At 44.0% G+C, this 25,930-nt stretch overlaps 1 protein-coding gene and 1 long non-coding RNA gene across 6 annotated transcripts in view; one reads left to right on the forward strand and one right to left on the reverse strand.

Moving 5' to 3' along the window:
* PIP4K2A (phosphatidylinositol-5-phosphate 4-kinase type 2 alpha) overlaps positions 1-25,930 on the reverse strand; it is a 186,131-nt gene that overhangs the window by 135,014 nt on the left and 25,187 nt on the right. The window lies entirely within an intron of this gene.
* Positions 510-18,002, forward strand: LOC122240244. Of its 3 annotated transcripts, XR_006219679.1 has the most exons (4): positions 510-1,619; positions 3,961-4,409; positions 9,508-9,548; positions 17,965-17,993. It is a non-coding gene; the product is annotated as an uncharacterized LOC122240244 (long non-coding RNA). The 3 variants fall into 3 exon arrangements; XR_006219677.1 differs by lacking the exon at positions 9,508-9,548 and having other exon boundaries at positions 17,965-18,002; XR_006219678.1 differs by lacking the exon at positions 17,965-17,993 and having other exon boundaries at positions 9,508-10,202.

Consider the following 25,930-nt stretch of genomic DNA (forward strand, 5'->3'; position numbering starts at 1 on the left):
GGGAATCTATCTGAACAGGAAACCGGTTTACACCTCCGCACTGCTTCCAGGGAATTAGAAAATTGGCCGATGAAGAGATTCCTTATCCACGGTGGTTTAACCTTAAGAACATGTTCGCATCAGTTTCTTACTCATGCACGTTTCACACTAATACAAATGCTTGAAGATACCAGGCACGTCCGTCAAAGGTGCACCTGAGACGTTTCAGGGACAAATCCAGCCAAGCGTGTGGGAACTGGGGAAGGGCCAGGGGAAACAGAAATGAACACTTGTCCAGAGGAGATGGCGGCAGAGATAAATTCCAGAAGGACAGATTAAGAACGGGCAGAAAGCAAGACGGCAGCCTGCACAAGACAGACAGAGATAAAGACCAACTGATACTACACAAAGAGAAACAGAAGAGTCTGATAACTCAGTCATGAGTCATGCCAACCTTGAATTAGAATGTCCCCCCCAAAATGCTGTCAACTCCAGACAGTAAATACTCAGACCTCAACACTCTAAAACGGTGGGCTGGCAGGTTAATAGGTTATTGATCAAGGAGCAGCAAAAAAGGATTAGCGTGTCCCACCCCAAAATATACCAGTGACGTATACAAATTCTTCTGAACTGAAGGCATCTGAGTTCTGGAAATCCCGTACCTGCCCCAAAGCAGAACTCAATTCTGCTCCCCCAGAGCAACTCAGACCTTCTCTTCTCAGAGAGAACTCAGCACCACACCCAGACTTTGTCACAAACTATCTCGTCTCCCATTGATTCTCCCAAGGGCCCGCTGATCTTTCCAAAATGCCATGTGCCTTTCCAAAAGTCCCCTCTCTCCCTCCCTTTCTCCCCTAAACTAGGTGTGTGGACCCAAATTCTAACCATTCCTTTGCTACTTATCACTGGGTGCTTATAACTGTGGCTGTGACTGTTAACTGTAACAGCATGTTAATAAGCTTGTGTTTGTTTTTTTCCTGTTAATCTGTCTTTTGTCAGTCTAATTTATAGGGCCTTGGCCAACGAACCCTAGATGGGTGAAGGCAAATGAAAGTTCCGTTTTTCTTCCCGGCAGCGGCCTTGTGCAAGTCTTCAAGACAACGAGCGAGTTCCTTAGCAGTCTTGTGGTGTCGGCACAGCCCCATCTTCAGGGGCAGAAACCGAGATCCAGAGATCTCATTCCTGCAGCCTCGCCCCTGCTTCCCCGTGCAGGGCTGCCTGTGGAGGAGCCCTGACTCCTCTGAACACACCTGGGTACTAGGACTTGTGCGATTAGGACTTATGCCTCTGGCCTGAAGGCCCCGAGAGTCCCCTGAGCCCCAGGGAGGCCACGCCCCACTGCGCCCCACCAGGGGTGGTGTGGGTTCCTTCCCTGATGCTGCAAAACCGTCCGTCACACGTGACCATTGTGTTTGCGTGGGTGACCCTCCCACTGAACCGATTCCTTACAGGCAGGAACTGGGTGTTACGCTTTTTTGTTTGTTCGGAACTTAATGCAGGAAAATGCGATCGACGTTTATTAATTAACCACCGCAGTCAAAGGTAGACCTCGGACTAGAACCACGTGTCCTGGGCTCAGCTCCGGCAGGTCTAGCTTCCAGACGGGACGGTGTGCAACGTGCAGAAAGGAATTTTGAAAGGTACAAAAATTATTCTAACAGCATTTTAACATACACCAGACGTAACTCCAACACAACCATAACTGCCTTTTCTGTAACTGTAGCGGCTCACAGCCGGCCCATCTGGCAAAAGTTGGGGGGGGGGGGTGGGGAGGGAGGAATCCCGCTATTCACCTGACTACGGATCATTATGTAACAGGGAGACAGAAAGCGCTGTTCCCAACCCAGCCAATAACAAACCAGACCCTCAAGCAGCACGATTGGCAGTCCTGGTAATTTTATCCCAGAGAGAACAATAACAGACACTATTTTTATTCATACCGGTATTTAATCCTTTTTTTTTTTTTTTCCTCAGTAATATACTGGATGGCACTAATTTCTATGGGTTAATTATATATTCCCTCAAACAGAATAGGTTTTTCTGGAGCTTTGTTTTATTGAATTCACGAAGCCCTCCCGGAGGAATATTACAGCCAAATGAAGAGTTGTTCCACCAACTGAAAGACCAACTTATTTTCTGCAGGAATATGCTGTGCAAGCACGGCCTCTTTACCCCACCCTCTTGGCCATACATGGAACCTTTGCTTTTCATCTGCCACCTAATTATGGTGTCACACCTAGCCCGTGATGCTGGCCACGAAATATTTAACCACAGGGACACAGACCTCCACTTTCCTTAATTTCTTAGACTTAGAGCAACTGGTAGTCCCTGGGCGCGGACTTGCACGTGGCAGGTATTGACGACCCACTGACTAGTCTTCCCATCTGTTGATACAGATGCTACTTGCGAACAATCCCTTTTGCCTTCGGTCACTTTCTTTTGGTGAACCCTGCCTTCAAAAGCACTATTTCCATGCTTATGAGACACCTCTACTCCTAAGAATCATGCTACAGTACTCGGAGAGGGAGAGAGGAAGACACGTGGGAACAAAAAAAGGGCTCATAAGACTTAAAGTCTTATGACTTAAAGTCCTCATATGACTGAAGTCATATGATTTTTGTCTTTCTCTGACTGACTAATTGCACTTAGCATAATACCCTCCAGGTCCATCCACGTAGCTGTAAATGGCAACATTTCATTCTTTTTGATTGCCGAGTAATACTCCATTGTAGATATATACCACATCTTCTTTATCCATCCATCCATCCATCCATCCATCCATCCAACCATTCTTTCCATACTTTGGCTATTGTTCATAGTGCTGCTATAAACACGGGGGTGCATGTGTCCCTTCGAAACAGTGCACCTGTATCCCGTGGATAAATGCCTAGTAGTGCCATTGCTGGGTCATAGGGTAGTTCTATTTTTAGTGTTTTGAGGAACCTCCATACTGTTTTCCAGAGTGGCTGCACCAGCTTGCATTCCCAACCAGTGTCGTTTTATTAAGAAGTTACCAATTATACTTTTCATAGGCAGGTAGAAGGTAGCTAAGGTACCCATTAATCAAAGAGAACTTAATTAATTGCCTTCAGAGAACAGAGCTCAGGGCGGTCATCATTGGTTATGTGACATCTTTCTGGTCCTTCGTTCTTACCATTTACATTGCCTATTGTTCATACAGTATTGATTGGCATATTGATTGAGTATGGGAAAACAACGTTTGTATTAACACAACAGTGGAGAAAAGTAGCAAGCAAATGGGATTCTTCTATTATAGCCACCATTACGAGGCAGTATTATTACCTTTGCTTTAACTCTTACAGCACTGTTGAGAAAAAACAGCAAATAAGAAGGGCCAGTACACAAGGCATTGTAAGTAAGGAAAAGAATCTCCTTAACAAGCAAGATGGTTCCCTTAAATGATCAGTGTGACACATTTCTTATGACACAGGAACTACCAGTTCCCAAGCTGGCTGTCATGTCCACTCCACAGAGTGTTCGGAGGAGGGAAACAAGGCCAGGAAACGTTCAAGCCTCATTAAACCTCGGTCACCATCCTCTCAAGCTATTTCTTTTGTATTTCCTGACTTGGAAAAAAGGAAACGGGTTTACACTTTGGTGAAGTAACAGAACCCACTGTACATGATCTATTACTTAAATTCTTTGGGATGCTGGTCAGTATCTCCCAGGTACCATTCACAGGCAAATGAACAAACTATTGCCATCTCACAGCCACCACCCCCGTCCCCCAATGCCATCTCCATGTTCTAGAATGGCAGCTGGCAATTCGTCTCCTCCTCCTCATGCCTCTCCTCTTTAGGTCTCCTCTTAGCGTTCAATGTAGAGGATTTTTCAAAAGTTATTATCCCATAATATTATTCCCAGATAACATGTGCTTTCATTTCGCAAAGTTTCTTCCACTTCATAAAAGTCTACCAAGTTCCCCTAAATGGCAAATAAAGACTGCATCCCTTATTTTAGGAACTGGGACCAACAGAACTTTCCATTACTGATGTCTTGATGCCAACCAGCAATGTGACCCCCCAAGACGTCAAGTCCTTGTCCATCCTGAGTCAGAATCAACCTGACAACCTGATCACCTCTCAGCTCGCCATCTCGGATCGAGAGGGGTACCCTAAAAATCTGAATGTGACACGAGCAAGTACGTTACAGGTGATGACTCTCTTCATCTGGTACACCACCTCCCTCTACAAGCAACTGTCCAATATGGCAGAACAAGGGTAAAAGACTAAATAGAGGGAATGCCTCGTCTCAAGGATGTGCCGATGAGGGAGCCGTTTTGGAGAGTAGCTCAAAATCCAGCTCCTCATAAGCCCTTCTTGCTGAAGGATCATAGCACAAGAGAGAGCACGAAGGATTCATTTGCTTCAGAACCTCTCCCGAACGCCTGCTGCATTCCGCACACTGCGGTAGGTGCTGAGGGTTTTCAAGAGAAAATTCCCTTGCCTTCGTGGAGCGTCTTAGTGGGAGGAAATAGGCAATGAAAAAAATACAGAGAATGTCAGGTGGTACCCAGTGCTATGCGGGGGGAAAGGCTGAGTTAAGAGGGATGGTAAGTGCTGGTTGGTTGGGGGGGGCTGGGGGGGGGGGCTGCTGTTGTGTAAGGGACTCGAGCCAGACTCTGGTAATTCTTAGCAGAGACCTGAAAGTGACCGAGGGACCAAGCGGTTCAGGACCGTTACTACTGTTCGTATGTGTTATAAAGACATAAACCAGAGTTTAAGACTATCTAGCAGAAAGGGTTAGTTTAATACAAACCACACTGCCAATACTAGAAACAGGCGGGGGGGGGGGGGCAAAAACACGTTATTTTATTACAAATTCCTTATACTTTCTTTGATGTTATAGTTAGGCCATTACATTCATTTCTTAAAATTATGTGTATAGATAATTTCTATAATCTCTGAGTTTCACATCAAGATAGTAAAGGTGATTACAACATACATGCTTTGTGAGAGAGGGGTTAGGTCCACCTGGGTTGAGCATTCCTGCCACGGTGTGTGTGCTCACAAGGGAATCACCTCAGAATCACTACGGGGGAGTCACCGATTCCCCCCCCCCCCCCCCCCCCCCCCCCCCCGCCAGGGTCCTCCTGGAGGTTCTGTTACCGTAGGGAGTCAGACTGAAACTTACCAGGCAAGTCAAATAATTAAATAACTACAAGTCGTGCAAGTGTTACAAAGGAAACAAACAAGCTTATGGAGAGGAGGATGAGGGGTGGGGAAGGGGGAGGTTTTGTGCTTACCCGGGAGGGTCGGGCAAGAATTAAGAGCTCCCAGGAGGGAGAGAACTTGCAAACCGTTGGGGAGGATGTGGCTCACACCTCAACTGGGAGCAGCCGCAGGTGACTGGTGGCTGCCATTTGGGCTGAGCAGAACAATGAGACAGAATCGGCTCCGAGATGATAAAACGTTGAAGATGAGTCAGAGGTTCATGGGGGTTCAGTACACTATTCTCTCTGCTCTTGAAATATTTTAAAGTTTCCATTAATAGTAAAAGAAAAACAAAAGCCTTCAAAAGCACCCCTGGTTGACAGTTTCCTACTTGGCCATTTGCTTGGTTAAACTCAAACCAATCAGTAACAGAGCCTAAAACCATCAGATAAATTTTTAAAATAACACTAAGATGGGGGCACCTAGGTGGCTCAGTCGGTTGCCTGTCTGACTCTCGATTTCAGCTCAGGTCATGATCTCTTGATCCGGGAGATCCAGCCCCATGTCAGGCTCTGTGCTGACAGTGTGGAGCCTGCTTGGGATTCTCTCTCCTCCAACACCGCCCCCCCCCACCCCACCCCACCGGCCCCACTCTCTGCCCTTACCCTGCTAGTGTGGTGTGCATGCATGCACGCTCGCTCTCTCTTTCAAAATAAATAAATAAACATTAAAAAAACCCCAAACCCTAAGATATAACTTAGCATCTTAATCAGCCACCAAGACACTAAAGTAGCCCCCTACCAAAGTCTAAATAACAGCAACAATCTGAAGGTTTATTACAAAGAGGCAAGTGTGTTCCAATGAAGAGTCAACATGATAGGCCATTAGGGCTCTAGAGAAAAAGAATCTAAAAATACTAGAACATTCCCTGCCACTCTGGTTCTTCTAAATGAAAAGCCGACCATTTAATTATGTTAGGAGCCAGCACATCAGTTAAAGCCCCAAGAAGTTTCCCTTTCTCGCTCCTTTTAAACCAGTATGAATAAAACATAACAAAAATTACATTCACTTTTAATTGTTTGACTTTTATTTTTTACATGTCCCTATTCTGTCACAATGGCCTAAAAATATCAGGTGCATGACTTTTAGCCCTGCCAATCCCCTTTTCAGTAATACACAAGAAATTAAATATGCGTTAACCAGACCTCAGCAAAGAGCCAGCACAGGCTCCCCAGAGGGATCCCATAAGTTTACACCCGACATACCCTGGGTGTGTGTGTATCTTTATGAGGTCCCTAAATTCTGTTTCAGCAACACATGGCCAAAAAACCCACAAACAATAAATCCAAATGGAAGGCAGGGCTCACTGGCATACTTTTCTTGGTGGCTATTTCCAAACCTTTCTGTATTTCTGTTACTCTGTTGCTGTATGGGAAGCAGTCTTCTCCCACCCTAAAGAAAACAAGCTTTTGAAAAAGCAAAGAATCATGAGGGCAACCCTGCTCTCTGAAATGAATTTACTGTGATGAAAAGTTCGCTTACAGTAGATTCATAGTCTTTTTTCCTAATCGGCTGCCGAGAGTATCCACGTTCCAATACAGAACAAATCTCAGCTACTTAGATTTTGAAGAAAGCTGCCCATTCCATCCTAGGCAATGTATTCTGCAGGAACAAAGGCGCCAGAAACAAAATAATAAATGTACAAGGACTTTTGCAGTCTTGTTTGGGGCAAACCCAAAAAACTGGAAATAAGACTTTTTGCCCATCAATAGATAATGGTTGAATACGTTAAGGCATATTTATAGCACGGAATATTATGCAGCTATTAAAATGAATGTGCACTATATGTATTGTCCCAGAAGGGTTTACAATTTAAAATGAACAAATAAAAAACCTAGCAGTACTAGCTGTGGAGTAAAATAACATCTTTACAAATTCTCTAAAAGCTTTGTGATCTTGGTTTAGGTAATTATATGACATCAAAGACAGAAGCAACAACCACAAAAAAAAAAAAAAAAAAAAAAAAAAAAAGATAAACTGGCAGACTAGGTCAAAACTGAAAATGTTAATGCTGCAAACAATGCTATCAAGAAAGGGAGAGAAACCCACCACATGGGAGATGAGATTTGCAAATTACATCTCTCATAACGGTCTTCTATCTGGAAGAATTTCTACAACTCAATACTAAAGACAAATAACCCAATTTAAAAATGGACAAAATATATTGCTCCAAAAAAAGACACACTTCTTCAAAAAAAGATGCAGGGGCACCCGGGTGGCTCAGTTGGTTAAGTGTCTGACTTCGGCTCAGGTCATGATCTCACGGTTCCTGAGTTCAAGCCACGCATCGGGCTCTGGGCTGACAGTGTAGAGCCTGCTTGGGATTGTTTCTCTACCTTTCTCTCTCTGCCCCCCTCCACTTGTGTTTTCTTTCTCTCTCTCAAAAATGAGTAATTCTGTAAAAAAAAAAAGAGAGAGAGAGAGAGAGATGAATGTGGCCAATAAGCATATGAAAAGAGGCTCAACATCATTAGCCATGAGGGAAATGAGAATGAAAACCACAGTGAAATACCACTGCCCTCCACTAGGACAGCTGTAAATCCCTAAGACGTTAGGAAGCATGAGCAAGGACGTAGTGAAACCAGAGACCTGATACATCCGTGCTGATAAGCAAAGGGATACAACTGCTTTGGAAAAATGTCTGGCAACCCTTGGCGTGTTAGACAGAGAGTTACCGTAGGACCCAAAGATTTCGCTCCTCGGATACACCCAAGAGAAATGAAAACATATGTCCACACAGCATTATTCATAATAACCCAACCCAGTCTAAACAACCCAAATAGACATCAATTGATGAATGCACAAAGACACCATGGTCCGTCCATACAACAGAATATTACTCAACAATCAACAGGAAGGAAGCGATGCCACATGCTGCAACATAGATGAACCTTGAAAACATTATGCTAAGTGAAAGAAGCCAGTCACAAGCGACCACACACAAATCGACAGAGGCAGGAAGTAGATTTGTGGTTGCCTAGCGCTGGGGGTAGGGGCTGGAAGGGACGGGAGGTTTGGTTTCTTTTAGAGGGGATGAAAATGTTCTAAAATCAGATTGTGACAATGGTTACAGAAGCCTGTAAGACTACTAAGAAACACTGAATTGTACACTTCAAATGGATTTTACATTGTACATTTGTATTACATGTGAATTACAGCTCAACAAAGCAGTTTTTAAAAAATGGGTTGCTTTTCAGAAGTGCCTGGGTGGCTCAGTCAGTTGGGCGTCCGACTCTTGATTTCAGCTCAAGTCATGATCCCAGAGTTGTGGGATCGAGCCCCACGTGGGGCTCCATGCTGAGCGTACAGCCTGCTTAAGATTCTCTCATTCTCTCTCCCTCTCTCTCTCTCTCTCTCTCCCCCCCCCCCCCCCGCTCCTCTCCCCAGTTTGTGCTCTCTCCCTCTCCCCCCTCCCCGCTCCTCCCCCCAGTTTGTGCTCTCTCCCTCTCTCTCTCTCTCTCTCTAAAATAAAAATTAAATAAAAAATTAAAAAAAGGTTCGCTTTTGAAAAAATTCTCTAACTAGCAAACCTAAAAATGGAAAATGAGGACCAGGTACTTGGATTTTAATTATGTGAATTTTTTACCGTCCACTTAAATAAGATGCTGTGGTCATTCAAAATCATGCTTGTGAAATATATTTCATGATGGTATAATATTACAAAACTAAAGCAGAGTACAAAACGATACATATTTATAACGTAACAAAATAAGACTGTTTGTAAAGAAAAGGCTGGAACTAACAATGAGCCTCTAGCCTAGATGGTGGAATTGTGAGCAATTTAAACACTGGGCTTTAGAATTTTCTTTATCTAGGAAACCTGGATGGGGCTCAGTTGGGTTAGGGGTCCGACTCTTGGTTTTGGCTCAGGTCATGACATCGCAGCTTCCTGGGATGGAGCCCTGTGTCGGGCTCTGCGCTGACAGCGTGGAGCCTGCTTGGGATTCTCTGTCTCCCTCTCTCTCTGCCCCTCCCCCACTCACGCTGTCTCTCCGTCTCTCTCAAAATAAATAAATGCAAAAAAAAAAAAAAAAACAAACATAGAATTTCCTTTTTCTAAGTTTTCTCTAATAAGCACGTATCACTTTTCCCTTTTCTTTCTTTCTTTCCTTCCTTCCTTCCTTCCTTCCTTCCTTCCTTCCTTTCTTTTCTTTCAGCAGGCTCCATGCTCAACATTGGCCTTGGACTCACAACCCGGAGACCAAGAGTTGCATGGTCTACAGACTGAGCCGGCCAGGAGCCCCGAGCATGCGCACACTCCTTTAATCATAAAAATAACGACTTGATTTTTCAGATGAACCACATGCATGAGGAAGTCAAGCACGCCACTGCAACGTATGTAACTACAGTTTATTAACGCCCTATATTAACGGGTATCTCTTTTTGTTTTTCCTGGTAAAAAGTCCCATACATCTCAAACTGTTTCACCTAGATAATACTGCGTAACAGGATACTCCAAAACTCAGCGGCTTCAAACAACCCCCATCTTATTTGGCTCCCAATTTTACAAGGGTCCAGAATCTGAGTAGGGCTCAGGCATGAAGTGTTTCCATACAGTCTGAGCTTTTCAAGGTGACCCGCTCTTACCTCTGAGTCCCCGGGGTGTCGGTCAGCTGGACTGAGTCTTTCCTTTTCCACCAGGTCCCTTCTCCTAGTCCAGCTCAAGCCTCTTTGACTTGGTGGCAGGTTGTTAGGAGGGCCAAACAGAAGCTGCGAGGCTTCTAAAGGCCTGTGTCTTGAAGTCACAAGGCACCGCGTTCATCACATTCTGTTGGTCAAAGTGAGGGCCAGCCCAGATTCCAGGGGAGGAGAAAAATCTCTTGAGCATAAAGGAATCAGAGGAACAGTTGGTGAACCCATCTGCACACAAGGTGCGGACAGGCCCAGAGGAAAACAATATCCAAAAGAATGAGCCCTTGGCTATTGAGATAGATACTTTTTTTTTTTTTTTAAATATTCATTTATTTTTGAGAGACAGACAGAGTGTGAGTTGGGAGAGGCAGAGAGAGAGGGAGACACAGAATCTGAAGCAGGCTCCAGGTTCTGAGCTGTCAGCACACAGCCCGATGCGGGGCTCGAACTCACAAATGTCATGAGATCGTGACCTGGGCTGAAGTCAGACACTTGACCGACTGAGCCACCCAGGCGCTGAGATAGATACTTAATAGAAACACTTTGTGTTTGGTAAAAGGTTGTGGCTCTGTGGGCTCTATTTTCCACTGTCTTATAAAGTAAGAGATTCACTTGCCTGAAAAAAATGTTGGCCCTTTCATTTAATAAAAATCAAATGATTCTGTGTTCCAAAACATTACTGTTTTTTAAAAGTCACAGCAAAAAAAGGGAGAACCTTAATTTCAGAAATTAATATTATTTTGCAATAGCAGGGATATCCAGTAAAAAGTCTAGGCTTTGCAGGCCATATGGTCTCTGTCACAGCGAGTCAATTCTGTTTGACTAGCACAGAAGGAGCTATAGGCAATACGCAAACAAATGAATATGGCTGTGATCCAATAAAACGTTTATGGACACTGAAATCTGAATTTTATATAATTTTCACAAGTAATGATATATTTTTCTTTAAAAAAATTTTTAACCACTCTTGCATGTATACAAAACCCAGTCTTAGCTCAAGGGCCATGTAAAAACAGGCCGTGGGCCAGACTGGGCCCATAGGCCATAGTCAGCTAATCCCTGTGCTACAGTTAATTCAAAAGATACCATACAAATGCCAAAAGGTGAAATACTCCACTGAGCACCTTATACAAACATCCACATATATTTCCTGTATAAAATACTCAACCTTGGTGGGGCGCCTGGGTGGTTCAGTCGGTTGAGTGTCCGACTTCCGTTCAGGTCATGATCTCTCAGTTTGCGGGTTCGAGCCACCCGTCGGGCTCTGTGCTGACGGCTCGGAGCCTGGGGCCTGCTTCCGATTCTGCGTCTCCCTTTCTCTCTGCCCCTTCCCCGCTCACGCTCTGTCTCTGTCTCTCTGTCTCTTAAATATAAATAGAATATTAAAAAAAATAAACACAGATGTTACTACAGGGCCTCTAAAATACTAGGAGGATCTGTTCTCACATTAAACCTGCCTAATTTGTGAATTCCTCCGGACTCGGATACGGCTCCTAGAGTCTCTATTCAGGGACAGGTGACTACAAGCTGACGTTAGCTGGGGTTCACCTACCGTGCTGACCCTTGTTTGGAACGCCTGGGATTCTCACCAGGCGTCTGAAGAGACACAGATGGTCCCATAATCTTTAAATATGCATCATATGCGTCTGAAAATTCTGGCATTAACCCAGGGCACGGACAATGTGCAGTCACCCACCATGTTACCTGCAGGCCTGTTTTCACACAAGACTGATCTTCTGGACCCTTCTGCGTTTTGCCCTACGAGAGGCCATCTCTCTCTGATGCATGTGCGCACACACCACACACACACATACACACACACACACAAAGGCAAAAGCTAATTTTACGTTACAGCACAGTACAAATGACAATGAGGAAACTTTATGTCCGATCAAGTCAATAAACCCTCAGCCACTAACAAGGGGAACCATGAGATGACACATTGCTCCTTATGATCTCAACTCTTCAAAGTTACGCTCACTACCGCAGCTTCAGGCCTGCCCGTTAACATCTTAATAGGATTCACATTTTACAGGTCTCCTTCAGTACCTACGCTTTGCCATCACACTTTACGTCACCAGAGAGACTCGGTCCACAGAACCTACTGATCCTTCTGAGTTTTCTAAACACCAAGCAGGGACAAGAACCCAGGACCTGAGTCGGAGGTGGATTTGCTCCTGACCCTTTAGAGTATCAGCTTAGCCAAGTCACTTTCTTTTTTTTTTTTTTTTTTAAGGTTTTTGTTTTTTTTTAATTTTTTTTAATGTTTATTTATTTTTGAGACAGAGAGAGACAGAGCATGAATGGGGGAGGGTCAGAGAGAGAGGGAGACAGAATGTGAAGCAGGCTCCAGGCTCTGAGCTGTCAGCACAGAGCCCAACGTGGGGCTCGAACTCACGGACCATGAGATCATGACCTGAGCCGAAGTCGGAAGCTTAACCGACTGAGCCACCCAGGTGCTCCTGGCCAAGTCACTTTCTCACTCAGAGCTGTTTTCTCGTCTGTCAAATGTGAATAATAACACATGCCCCCTCTCCTCTCGAGTGTTGTGGAAAGGTCAAGTGAATGACAACGGCACAACTGCTTTGTAAACATTAAACTGAAGTTACTTTCTTTTATCAGACACTTTCCCCTCAAGCATTAACAGCTATCTTTTGCTCAGTTCTTCAGGGTCTGATAAAGAAGTCTAAATATGGGCACCTTGAGGGCTCCTTCCATAGAAGCATGTGATACTTGATCTTGGGGTCGTGAGTTCAATCAGGCCCCATGTTAGGTATAGGGCTTACTGAAAAATAAATAAAATAAGATTAGAAAAAAGCAAAGCAAAGCAAAGAAAGGAAGAGAAGAGGAGAGAAACGAAAAGAAAAAAGAAAAGACAAGACAAAGAAGAAGAAGAAGTAGTCTAGGGACACCTGGGTGGCTTGGTCAGTTAAGTGTCCAACTCTTGATTCTGGCTCAGATCATAATCTCACAGTTCTTGGGATTAAACCCTGTGCAGGGCTCTATCCTAATAGTACGGAGCCTGCTTGGGATTCTCTCTCTTCCTCCCTCTCACTCTCTGCCCCTCCCCTGCTCCCTCACTCTCTCTCTCTCAGAATAAACAAACATTAAAAAACAAAAAAGAAATCTAAACATTTAGCCTATGTTTTGTTTTGTTGTATTTATTTTGATTTTTTAAAATATTTTTTAATGTTTATTTATTTTTGAGAGAGACAGAGACAGAATGCGAGTGGGTTGGGGCAGAGAGAGAGGGAGGCACAGAATCCGAAACGGGCTCCAGGCTCCGAGCCGTCAGCACAGAGTCCGATGCGGGGCTTAAACTCACGAGCTGTGAGATCATGACCTGAGCCGAAGTCGGACGCTCAATGGACTGAGCCACCCAGGCGCCCCTGTTTTATTTTTAATCACGGCTTCATCTTTCAAGACTGAAGAGTCTTATTTCATTTTAATTTCTCCTCATGGTTTAGTATCTCTTTTCTGACAACAACAATATGAAACTAGAAATTAGTTACAGGAAAAAAACTCGAAAAAACAATAGTAGAAAAAAACCTAGAAAAAATAATGCCACTAAACAACTAATGAGTCAACCAAAAAATCCATGACAAAATAAAAAAATACCTGGAGAAAAATGGAAATGGAAACACAATATTTCAACATCTTTGGGATTGCAGCAAAAGCAATTCTAAGAGGAAGGTTTGTAACAATACAGGTCTACCTCAAGAAACAAGACTAATCTCAAATAAACAATCTAACTTTATACCTAAACGAACTAGAAAAAGAAGAACAAAGCCCAAAATTAGTATAAAGAAGGAAATAATAAAGATTAGAGAAGAAAGAAACGAAGTAGAAACTAAAAACAACAAAAAACTAATAGAAGAGATCAATGAGATTAAGAGCTGGTTCTTTGAAAAGATAAACAAAACTGACAAACCTTTAGCCAGATTCATCAAGAAAATGGGAGAACTCACTTAAAATCAGAAATGAAAGAGAAGTTACAACTGAGACCACAGATATACAAAGGATTAGGAGACTACTGCAAAAAATTGTACACCCAACTGGACAATCCAGAAGAAATGGATAAATTCCTAGAAACATACAATCTTCCAAGACTAAACCAGGAAAAAAATAGAAAATCTGAACAGATCAATTACTAGTATAAATTTTTTTTAATGTTTATTTATTATTAAAAGACAGAGAGACACAGAGCGTGAGCAGGGGAGGGGTAGAAAGAGGCGGGAGACACAGAATCTGAAGGAGGCTCCAGGCTCTGAGCTGTCAGCACAGAGCCCAACACAGGGCTCAAACTCACTAACTGCAAGATCATGACCTGAGCCGAAGTCGGCCGCTTAACCGACTGAGACACCCAGGCGCCCCAATCAGTTACTAGTATAAAATTGAATAAGCAATCAAAAAACTCCCAACAAATAAAACTCCAAGACCAGATGCCTTCACTGGTGAATTCTACCAAACATTTAAATAGTTACCTATCCCGGGGTGCCTGGGTGGCTCAGTCAGTTGAGTGTCTGGCTTCAGCTCAGGTCATGATCTTATGGTTTGTGAGTTCAGGCCCCGGGTCGGGCTCTGTGCTGACAGCTCAGAGCCTGGAGCCTGTTTCGGATTCTGTGTCAACCTCTCTCTCTGCTCCTCCCCCGCACGTGCTCTGTCTCTCTCTCTCTCAAAAATAAACATTAAAAAAAAATTTTTTTTTAAGAGTTACCTATCCTTCTCAATCTATTCCCAAAAAATAAAGAGAAAACAATGTTTCCAAATTCATTCTATGAGGCCAGCATTACCCTGATACCAAAACCAACCAAGACACTACAAAATAGGAAAATTACAGGTCAATATCCTTAATGAACATAGATGCAAAAATCCTTAACGAAATATTAGCAAACCGAATTCAACAATACATTAAAAAGATCACTCACCATGATCAAGTAAAATTTATTCCAGGTATGCAAGGATAGTTCAATATTCATAAATCACTGTGATACACCACATTAACAAAAGGAATGATAAAAATCACATGATCATCTCAATAGATGCAGAAAAAACATTTGACGAAATTCAACAATCACTCATGATAAAAACTCCCAATAAAGTGGGTACAGAGGATAGAGGAATCATATCTTGATACAATAAAGGCCATATATGACAAATCCAGAGCTAACGTTATACTCAGTGGTAAAAAGCTGAAAGCTTTTCCTCTAAGATCAAGAACAACACAAGGATGTACTGTCCACTCTTGCCACTTTATTCAACACAATACTAGAAGTCCTTGCCATGGCAATCAAGACAAGAAAAAGAAATTAAAAAAACACCCAAAATGGTAAGAAAGAAGTAAAACACTTGTTATTTGTAGATGCAATAGTACCATATAGAAAACCTAAAAATTCCGCCAAAAAACTACTAGAAATAATAAATAAGTTCAGTAAGTTGCAAAATACAAAATTAATATATAGAGATCTGTTGCATTCCTAGACACTAATAATGAACTAGCAGAAAGAGAAATCAAGAAAACAATCCCACTAGCAGTTTTATCTAAAAGAATAAAATACCCAGAAACAGATTTAACCAAGGGAGTGAAAGACCTGTACCCTGAAAACTAGAAGACATTGGTGAAAGAAACTGACGATGCCACAAATAAATGGAAAGATATACAATGCTCATAAATGGGAAGAATCAGTATTTTTTAAATGTCCATATTACCCAAAGCAGTCTATAGACTGCAACCCCTATCAAAATACCGAAAGCATTTTTCACAGAATTGGGACAAACAACCCTACAATTTGTATCAAACCACAAAAGACCCCATATAGCCAAGCAATCTTGAGAAACAAGAACAAAACTGAAGGTGTCACAGCCCCACATTTCAAACTATACTATCGTAAGCTACAGTGGTCAAAACAGTATGGTACTGGCACAAAAATAAATACATAAATCAATAGAAAAGGACGGAGAGCCCAGAAATGAACCCATGCTTGTATGGTTAATTAATCTACAACAAAGGAGGGAAGAATATAGATTGAGAAAAACGCTCTCTTTTATGGGAAAACTGGAGAGCCACACACAATAGAATGGGATTGGAGAACTATCTGATACCATACATAAAAATAAACTCAAAATGAATTGAAGACCTAAACGTCAGACCTGAAACCATAAAGCTCCTAGAAAAAAACACAGGCAGTAATCTCTTGCACATTAGTCTTTTTTTTTTTTCTCTTGCCCATTGGTCTTAACGATATTTTTTTGGATCTATCTCCTCGAATAAGGTCAACAAAAAGCAAAAATAATATATTGGGACTACATCAACATAAAAGGCTTTTGCACAATCAAGGAAACAAAAAGGCAACATATGGAATGGGAGAATACGCTTGTAAATAATATATCCAATAAAGTGTTAATATCCAAAATACATAAATAACTCCTACAACTCAACACCCCCCCAAAAAAAAATCTGATTAAAAAATGGGCAGAGGACCTGAATACGCTTTTTCCAAAGAAGACATACAGATGGCCAACAGACAGACACATGAAAAGATGCTCAACATCACTAATCATCAGGGAGATGCAAATCAAAACCACAATGAGATATCATCTCATACCAGTCAGAATGGCCATCATCAAAAATGCAATAAACAAGAAATGCCGGCATGGATGCAGAGAGAAGGGAACCCCTGAGCGACTGCTGGTGGTAAAGTAATTTGGTGCAGCCTCTGTGGAAAACAGTATGGGCATTCCTCAAAAATTAAAAATAGAATTACTATACGATCTCATAATTTCACTCTGGGTATTTACGCAAAGAAAATGAAAACACAAATTCAAAAAGATATATTCAGGGGCTCCTGGGTGGCCCAGTTGGTTAAGCGTCCGACTTCGGCTGAGGCCACGATCTCATGGTTCGTGAGATCGAGCCCCACGTCGGGCTCTGGGCTGACAGCTCGGAGCCTGGATCCTGCTTCGGATTCTGTGTCTCCCTCTCTCTCTGCCCTTCCCCCATTCACGCTCTGTCTCTCTGTGTCTCTCAAACATGAATAAACGTTAAAAAAATTTATAAAAAAGAAAAGACATATTCGCCTTTACGTTTATTACAGCATTATTTACAATAGCCAAGAAATGGAAGCAATCTAAGTGTCCATAGACAGATAAACTGATAAAGGAGATGTGGTGTATATATATCCAATGGTATATAAGCCAGCCATAAACAAAGAATGAAATCTTTTGTGACAGAATGAAATTTTGTGACAACATGGATGGACCTTGATGGCATTACACGGAGCGAAATAAGTCGGACGGAGACAGGCAAATACTGTGTGATTTCACTTATATGTGGGATCTAAAAAACAAAGCACGTGAACAAACAAACAAAACCAGAAACAGACTCAAATCCAGAGAACAATCTGATCGCGACCAGAGAGAAGGAGGGGATGGGGATGGGCAAACAGGAAAAGGGGATGAAGAGGTACACTCCCCTAGTTATAAGATAAATAAGTCATGAGGGTGAAAAGTACAGCACAGAGGACCTAGTCAATAATATTGTGATAACACTGTATGGTGACAGATGGTAAGTACACTCACTGTGGTGACCACGGTGTAACGTCTAGAACTGTCAAATCACTACGGTATGCACCTGAAACTAACATGACATTGGATGTCATGTATATACTTCAATTGAAAGTTAAACTTTGTTTTTCTTAAAGTGTACGATCTTGAAATGTTTTCTTTATCCCTGTGCTGGAACTGCCCAGCACTTCCTGGCTGTCATTGGCTACAAAAGGTAGCAGCACATCAGCCCCAGACCCCACTAGAAATAGTCTGAATCATCCTATCCTAAAATACCAACAAGAAGTTTGGAGCCCAGTATCTTTTACGTTTAACACGGACTCTTTTTGTTCTAGATGCATTCCCTTACATTTTCCAATGTAACTCCCCTACTAGGGGAGTTTTAGGACTATGCCAACTCCCGACTCCTGTGGTTTCGGATGCGCGGCCAACCATCTTTCAGTTTATTTTCTCCACTGGTTTGCTGTTTTACTATCCATGAATGCTTACGATAAAAATGTACATTTAGGGGCACCTGGGTGGTTCAGTCAGTTGAACGTCCAACTGTTGATTTCAGGTCATGATCCCCGCCAGGGTCGTGGGATCCAGCCCCACACATCACGCTCCTTGCAGAGTGTGGAGCCTGAAGATTCACTCTCTCTCACGGTGCCTGGGTGGCTCAAGCGGGTAAGCATCTGATTCGATTCTGGCTCGGGTCACGGTCTCACGATTTGTGGGATCGAGCCCTGCGTCGGGCTCCTCGCTGATAGCGTGGAGCCTGCTTGGGATTGATTCTCTGTCTCTGCCCCTCCCCCACTAACATGCCCACTCTCTCAAAATAAATACATAAACATTAAAAAAAAAAAAAAAAAGATTGTCTCCCAACCCCCCCCCACACGCCCCTCTCCCCTGCTCACACATACTCTCTCTCAAAAAAAAAAGTAAACTTAGCCAATCTCAAAGATACTACTAATTGGGGCTTTTTAAATGAAAAACCAGCATCAAAATCTATGGTATCAACAGCCCATCGGCAACAAATATCCTTTGCCCCATTCTTCGATTTTTCTCCTAGCCAGTCCAAAGGAAACTGTCAAAAAACCTTTTAAAGCATCTCTCTCTGTGCCCTCCCAAAAAAGCTTACATGCAATGTGTTTCACCAGTATTCCTTGAACTGTACTTGTGTGTGTCATTGCACTCTTTTACGTACATCTCATATTCACAATAAAAAATTATACCCACCGGCTCTCCTTGTCCTCTTACAGGTATTTCCCACCTCAAAACAAAACCCCGTCTTAACGAAACATAACTTATGTTTATCAGAAAACCTGAAGCTCCCTCCCAATATACAGCATCAGCTCAAGCGCCCTGGTATGAAAAAGATCCTTGGTCTACAGGGCACCACAGTCTCCTGATGCGTCACCCGTGCAAGCAGAGTCACCTGCTAGAAACCGTCATGATGCCCCACGCATATGGCAGGGTGACCATTTGTGAAGTGCCACTGGGTTCTCTGAAGACTTCTGGGAAAACGCCCAGTCCGTTACTGCTATTCCCTAGCATTTTGCTGCCCTGCCAAACCATTTCGAGTTGTACGCGGGTGTGTCTTCCCAGCATTCCTTAACGCCCATCCTGCTCACGGCCGCCCCGCTTCGGCTCCCCGTGCACAGCTGCTTCTCTTCTTGCGTCGTCAGCTATTCTCGGCAAGTGTCCAGCCTCGCAAAACAGCGGGTCAGTGAGGATTATTTTCATGCTTGCGGGACAGACACAAAGAGAGAAACCTCATTCCTGGTGACAATCTTGTCATTCAAGGTCAACTACGGCAAAGAGGCCATGTATCTATTTGTAAGAATTCTAAGGTTTACATTTGCCAAAGGATTTTGATTCTCAGAATGGTTCTGCTTTGGGGCGTGTGGGTGGCTCAGTCAGTGGAGCACCCAACTCTTGGTGTCCACTCGGGTCATGACCTCACAGTTCGCGGGTTCGAATTTTGCACTGGGCTCCATGATGAAAGTGTGGGGCCTGCTTGAGATTCTCTCTCTCCCTTTCTCTCTGCCCCTTCCTCACGTGTGCGCATGTTCTCTCTCTCTCTCAAAATAAATAATAAACTTTAAAAAAAAGAAACCTTTAAAACAACGGTTCTGCTTTGAGTGCTTAAAATTATGGAATGAAATTATAATGTATAATTATATAGCATGAGAGCTCCTACGCATATAATTTTTAAGAGGAGTTTATTAACAAAGTACGCGTGCATACTCTTCAACTGATTTTGGTTTTTTCTTTTGACCCAATGTTTTTGGTATTTACTATAAGGTCTAGTACTTACTGCTAAATAGGCAGAGTGGGATAGGACCTGAGAATTGAAGTCTTTATGTCTCTGAACCCTACTTACCAACTGTAATAAATTTCAGACCAAAAGTGAGTCATTAAGAAGAAAATCTCCTCGGCGTGCCTGGGTGGCTCAGTCGGTTAAGCATCCGACTTCAGCTCAGGTCACGACTTCACCGTTCGTGAGTTCGAGCCCCGCGTCAGGCTCTGTGCTGACAGCTCAGAGCCTGAAGCCTGCTTCAGATTCTGTGTCTCCCTCTCTCTCTCTGCCTTCCCCTACTCAAGCTCTCTGTCTCTCTCTCTCTCTCTCTTAAAAATATATAACATTAAAAAAAATTAAAAAAAAAAAAAAGAAAGAAAATTCTTGAGCAATTTTGGTCACGACACAGAATCAAAGTCTCAGGATTTAAAAAGCTACACGCTGCCTAATCCTATCACCCACCTGGGGACTGGTGCCTCCAGACAACAGCAGGACTTGGGGCCAGTCCGTGTCAACTCCAGTCACACACGTTGGTAGCCGAGCCATACCTCGTTATCAACCGTGTTCTTGGTCCTTCAATACCAAGAGAGTAAGTAACGATACTTACTTTTTATATATGAGCCTAAATAGATTCACGGGTGCGGCATCCCTTTCGTTCTTGAGTGAGGGGGAGGGGGTGGACTTATAGCTGGCGTGTCAGGAATGCTGCCCAAACCCGACTCTGCCCATGGGAGTGTGCTCTGATTGTGAATGTTTGTCCATCTCGTCTACCACTGTGGAAAAGAGACTTTGAAACGTGCTGACCCAGCACATACTCGGATAATTTCAGGAACAGGAAACTCATTATTCCCAAAGGCAGCTGACTGCATCCTTAAACAACTGGAACTTCTAGAGAGTGGTTCTTATCTACTGAAGGAAATCTAATCTCCCGAATGCTTACACATCCTACATCTGACTTGAATCTCACAAATGAATTGGGGGGGAGAGGACTCCCAACCTCTGGGTTTCTTTCAGAGATCTGAAAAGGGATATCAGCAGGGGTCAAAGAGACAAGTTTCTCCCTGTCAGTCCTTCTATATTCAGGAGTCCCTTCTACATTTATTTATATTGTATTTATTTATATTATGTCCCTTCTATATTAAGGAGTTAATCAATAATTGAAGAAAGGAAGCCCTTCTTTCTGTTTTATTTATTTTTTTCCTTGAGAGAGAGGGAGCAGCGGCAGAGAGAGAAAGGGAGAGAGAGAGAGAATCTCTTTTTTTTTTTATGTTCATTTATTTTTGAGAGAGAGAGAAAGAAGTGCATATGAGCAGAGGAGGGGCAGAGAGAAGAGGACAGAGGATCCGAAGTGGGCTCTGCCCCGACAGCAGCGAGCCCGATGTGGGGCTCGAACTCACTAACCACGAGATCGTGATCTGAGTCGAACACTCAACCGACTGAGCCACCCAGGCGCTCCGGGAAAGAGACAATCTCCATCTCAGGACCGTGAGATCACGACCTGAGCCAAAATGAAAAATCAGACGCTTAACCGACTGGGCCACCAAGACGCCCCTCTTCTTTCTGTTTTAATCTTCGAACAAAAGAGAGTGCGGTCACAAGTAGCCTAGTAACATCTCGATTTTAAATTTTCAGATAAATACAGCTCACATTTTATTAGAGATGAACGAGGGGTCCACGAAAACGGAAAGAATTAGAAGCGCCGAAAAGACGACCGTTTCCTGAACGCGTCAAAAGAGCAGTGTGAGTGGAAAATTTTGAAACCGTGGACACAAAAGAGTTGAAATACAGTATCCGTAGAGAACGGCACTCTGTAGAGACTTAAAACGAAGGATCCCCTCTAAGCAGCCTGCACAGGGTCTTGGGCACCAGGCACAGAGCGGAGAACCACCTGTCACGATGACGAATGTCTTCAGTAGTAGTGACAGCACCCGGTGGGGGACCTGCAGGTCACCAAAAGCACAAAGTACTTCCCTCACCAAAGGCGAAGCTCTCCTATCCCCACGAAGCTCCTCGAATACAAGCCGACCCAGATGAGACAGAGGCGCGTGTTTCTCTGCAAACAACAAAGAAGGAAGACAGGGCTTCCGATTGGAAATGGAAACAGCACATCGAAGTGCCACCTCGGAACACGAGAGCCACCCGAACGAGCACAACCCCCTGAAAACGGACTGTGTGGCCACGGACACCCTGCGGCGTCTTCACTGGCTGCCTCGAGCCTTTCTTGAGCTACACGCTCACGTCAGAGGAGACAGATCACTCTTCGGGCATCAGTGAGTAAGGCCAGGACTGGCTCACCACTCATTCAAATACTTGAGCCCTGGAGAAGGAAGGAAGGAAGGAAGGAAGGAAGGAAGGAAGGAAGGAAGGAAGGAAGGAAGGAAGGAAGGAAAAGGAAAGGAAAGAAGGAAGGAAGGAAGGAAGGAAGGAAGAAGGAAGGAAGGAAGGAAGGAAGGAAAGGAAGGAAAGGAAGGAAGGAAGGAAGGAAGGAAGGAAGGAAGAAAGAAAAAGGCCATAATTCCTTATCCCAAGAAAATATTTTATTCAATTAAGTATCTCTTGAAACTTGCACCGGTCTTGAACTTATTAGCATTAGATCGACAACAGCAACAGAATTATGCCGGTAATAATAAACAGAAGTAACAGCGACAGGCACTGTTCTTGGGGGTTTTTATGTAGATTAACTCATTTAATCCTCAAAACTACCTTCCTGGAATAGAGGGACAACCCTGTGAGGTGGGTACTGGTCCTACCCACCTCGTACAAAAGAGGAAACTGAGGCACAGACAGGTGAACTTGTCCAAGGTCATAGAGCTGGCAACTGGTGGGACCCCATCAGTCTCGCTCCTAAGTCAGAGCTCAGGCACTAAGCCGGACCACCCGGCCCAAGTCTGCAAGAAAGCATCAGGTCACGTTTAAATCGCTAGGGCTCCCCAAACCGGAAATCTTTAACATTACTTACTCTCTCTCTTTTTTTTTTTTAAGTTTTATTTATTTAAGTAATTTCTACAGCCAACATGGGGCTCACACGACCCAGAGATCAAGAGTTGCATGCTCTTCTGACTGCGCAGCCAGGAGCCCCAAGATTATTTACTATCGTCATGTGTTTTCCATCAGTTGAATATTTTAAATAAAATTTTGAAAGATTTTTGTTTCTCCCTTTATGGAAGACACTGACACAAAACTGAAGTCACTTCTCTTTCAAGGGAATTTTTCTTCCAAGGGCACAACTACAGAAAAAGGGGAGAAAACCTAACATTTACTGAATGTGCCATGACTACTAATTCTGCCAGATGCTTTTATTTTATTTTTTGTTGTTATTTTTTTAAGTTTATTTTTAATGTTTGTTTATTTTTGAGAGAGAGAGAGAGAGAGAGAGAGAGAGAGACAGAGTGTGAAAAGGGGAGGGGCAGAGAGAGAGGGAGACACAGAATCCGAAGCAGGTTCCAGGCTCCGAGCTGTCAGCACAGAGCCTGACGTGGGGCTCGAACCCACGAACTGCGAGATCATGACGTGAGCCGAAGTCAGACACTCAACCGACTGAGCCACTCAGGCGCCCCCAGATGCTTTCATATTCCTTTTTTGTCCTCGTAACAACATGGCAAGAAATACCAAACCCATTTTACAGATGACAAGACTGAGCTTGAAAGGATAAATAACTTGTCCAAGACAAATGAAGCGTTCGAATCTGAAACAGCTCCGGTCCAATGCCAACCAAAAAATGTGACCCAGGCGTCCAATGCAAAGAAGAGAGCAGTGGGGCATAAACTGGCCGTGGGGCACGGGAGCAAACATTTCTACCAGCCCCCTTGTCCTGGCACTTGGTCCACACTGAAGGATGAAAACGTCCTCATCCTCAAGCAAATGTCACTCATGCGGTCCCCACAGAACGCCCTGAGGGAGGCTGAAGAGGTGGGATCCCCATTTTGCAAACAAGAAAATGAGGGGCACCTGGCTGGTTCAGTCGGTGGAGCCTGTGACTCCTGATCTGGGTGGGGGGTGGGGGTTCGAGCCCCACGTTGGGAGCAGAGATTACTTAAAAATAAAACCTTAAACACACACACATACACACAAGAAAATGGAATGGTTTGGGGAAAGCCTGCAGAGATGCTGGGACTCAAACAACAGTGCTATGTGTCTGTGCCGAATGGCAGCAACGGAGCCCAGGCCGTGACGCTCCGTTTTACTCTGGTCGCCTCAGGATGGCGGCTGTGACCAGCTGAGCTCAGAGCTCCTCCCCAGCCACCTCTCCTGCAGCCCGGCTCCATCGGACTCGTGCCTTCCCTTGTCCTTGTCATCTGACCTCCTGAAAACCTGCACCGTCTCCCAGGGCCTTATAGGTAATAAACCTTGAGTGCCTTTCCAGATACCAAACTTTTTTCTTCACTTCTAGATACGAAAAACCCCAGAGTTATTCTTTTTCTTTTTAATTTTTTTTTTTAGCATTCATTTATTTTTGGGAGACAGAGAGAGACAGAGTGCAGGTAGGTGAGGGACAGAGAGACAGGGAGACGCAGAATCGGAAGCAGGCTCCAGGCTCTGAGCTGTCAGCACGGAGCCCGACGTGGGGCTCGAACTCACAAACTACGAGATCGTGACCTGAGCCGAAGTCGGACGCTTAACCGACGGAGCCGCCCAGGCGCCCCCGCCCCAGATTTATTTGTATTCTCTTGTTCCTTCTCCTCCTCTCAGGATTATTGATTTCCGTTGTGGTATTGTGTCTTTCTTTACATATAGATCGGATCGTCGTACGAGACGAGTGGGAGGTTCCCCCCAGGTTTCATAAAACTTGTCAGTGAGTTTTTAAACTTCGACTCCCTACTTCTCATCATAAAACCTATGCCCTTAAATGTCATTTGCGTAAAGCAGAGAGACCGTGGCACTTAAAACTGGTCATTGTTTATGTATGCCCTCCCTGCGTCCACAAACGATGACGCGGCTCACCCGTTCCTGCCACATTTGGGTGTCGTTTCCAATGGTTCCAGGTGGAAGCTCCTGCCAGAGGGGGAGCCGGCGCTCAGCAGATATCTGACGGACAGGGCTTCAGCCCCTGACTCTCAAGAACACACTTCAGGGCGGCACAACTTCTCAGAAACCTTCCTTATGTCGTTTCCAACGACTAGTGAGCGGGAAGAGTTGCGGAGAGCAGCTTAGGACTAGAGTCAAGGAACCCGCGTTTCCCGTCATGGGGGTCTGGACCATGTGGCACCGCACGGTCAGTGTCCCAGCCAACAGAAAAGAGTCCCAAATCTATACCAGAGGGTCTGAGGAAAAGCATGGGGTGGAAGATGCTTCTAAAGAAACACATCATGGAAGCTGTCTTTAGAGTCTTCTATCCTGAGGGTAGCTCTTTATTATCTCTTATCCTAAACACTGTCGTCCCTGCTCTACAGCTCAGGGTCTGGGGGCTCTGAGTACCACTGAGGAATGCTTCTGAGAAACACCCAGGTCCTGCCTGTGACCTTCCGCTAGACAGAGGGGGCCCTTGATTATGAAGGCAGATTCTCCTTTCACCCAATACAACACGGCCTTCGCGAACTCCATTCCGAGGTACTAATTCTGCAGCATGTGAATTCCTCTTTCAGTCGACGATGGAGAAAACGCATCCGTTAGGCGCTCAATAACGACCTCAATTCGTCACCAAGCCAGACGGGAAAAATTGATTCTTGCATTATTTATTCAAGCCTTGTCTTGGTATAAAGCCAGATTAGGAAAAGGCCATACACCTGGGCTAAGTCATCCTGAGTCCCCAGCCCCGGGTCACAGTTTCGCCCATGGCCTTCACCGAATTCCACAAAAATTCATTTTCTTGTCTAATGCCCTCTAACAGCAAACTTCCCTCAGAACCGGGCGGTGAAAATGAAACCAGGGTTCGTCCTGGTAGGAGACAAGGATGGTTCTGTCACAGCTTTGTCGTGGCTCCTAAAGAAGTCAAGTTCAAATGTCAAGGTCCTTAACCAGGACTGTGCACAATGTTATGGTAAATATACGTTTCCCTCTCCTTCTTTACAATTTGATATTTTTTTTACCTTGTTCGGTGTTTGTTTTATTTTATCTACGCCTTCCTTGTTAAGTCTCGAGGACTTCTGGAGGGTAGACAGGTTATAAAGATTTCACCTTCATCACTAAACAGAGTGATTCTGTATTGCATCTTGATTCACTTAGAAGGCTACCTCTCAGGAAATGAGACTCTGCTTCGGAGTATTCTTCACATTTCAGTAATATCTAGACGAAGCATGTGTCT

Source organism: Panthera tigris, chromosome B4, assembly GCF_018350195.1.
Source record: "Panthera tigris isolate Pti1 chromosome B4, P.tigris_Pti1_mat1.1, whole genome shotgun sequence".
In the NCBI taxonomy this organism is placed as follows: Eukaryota; Metazoa; Chordata; class Mammalia; order Carnivora; family Felidae; genus Panthera; species Panthera tigris.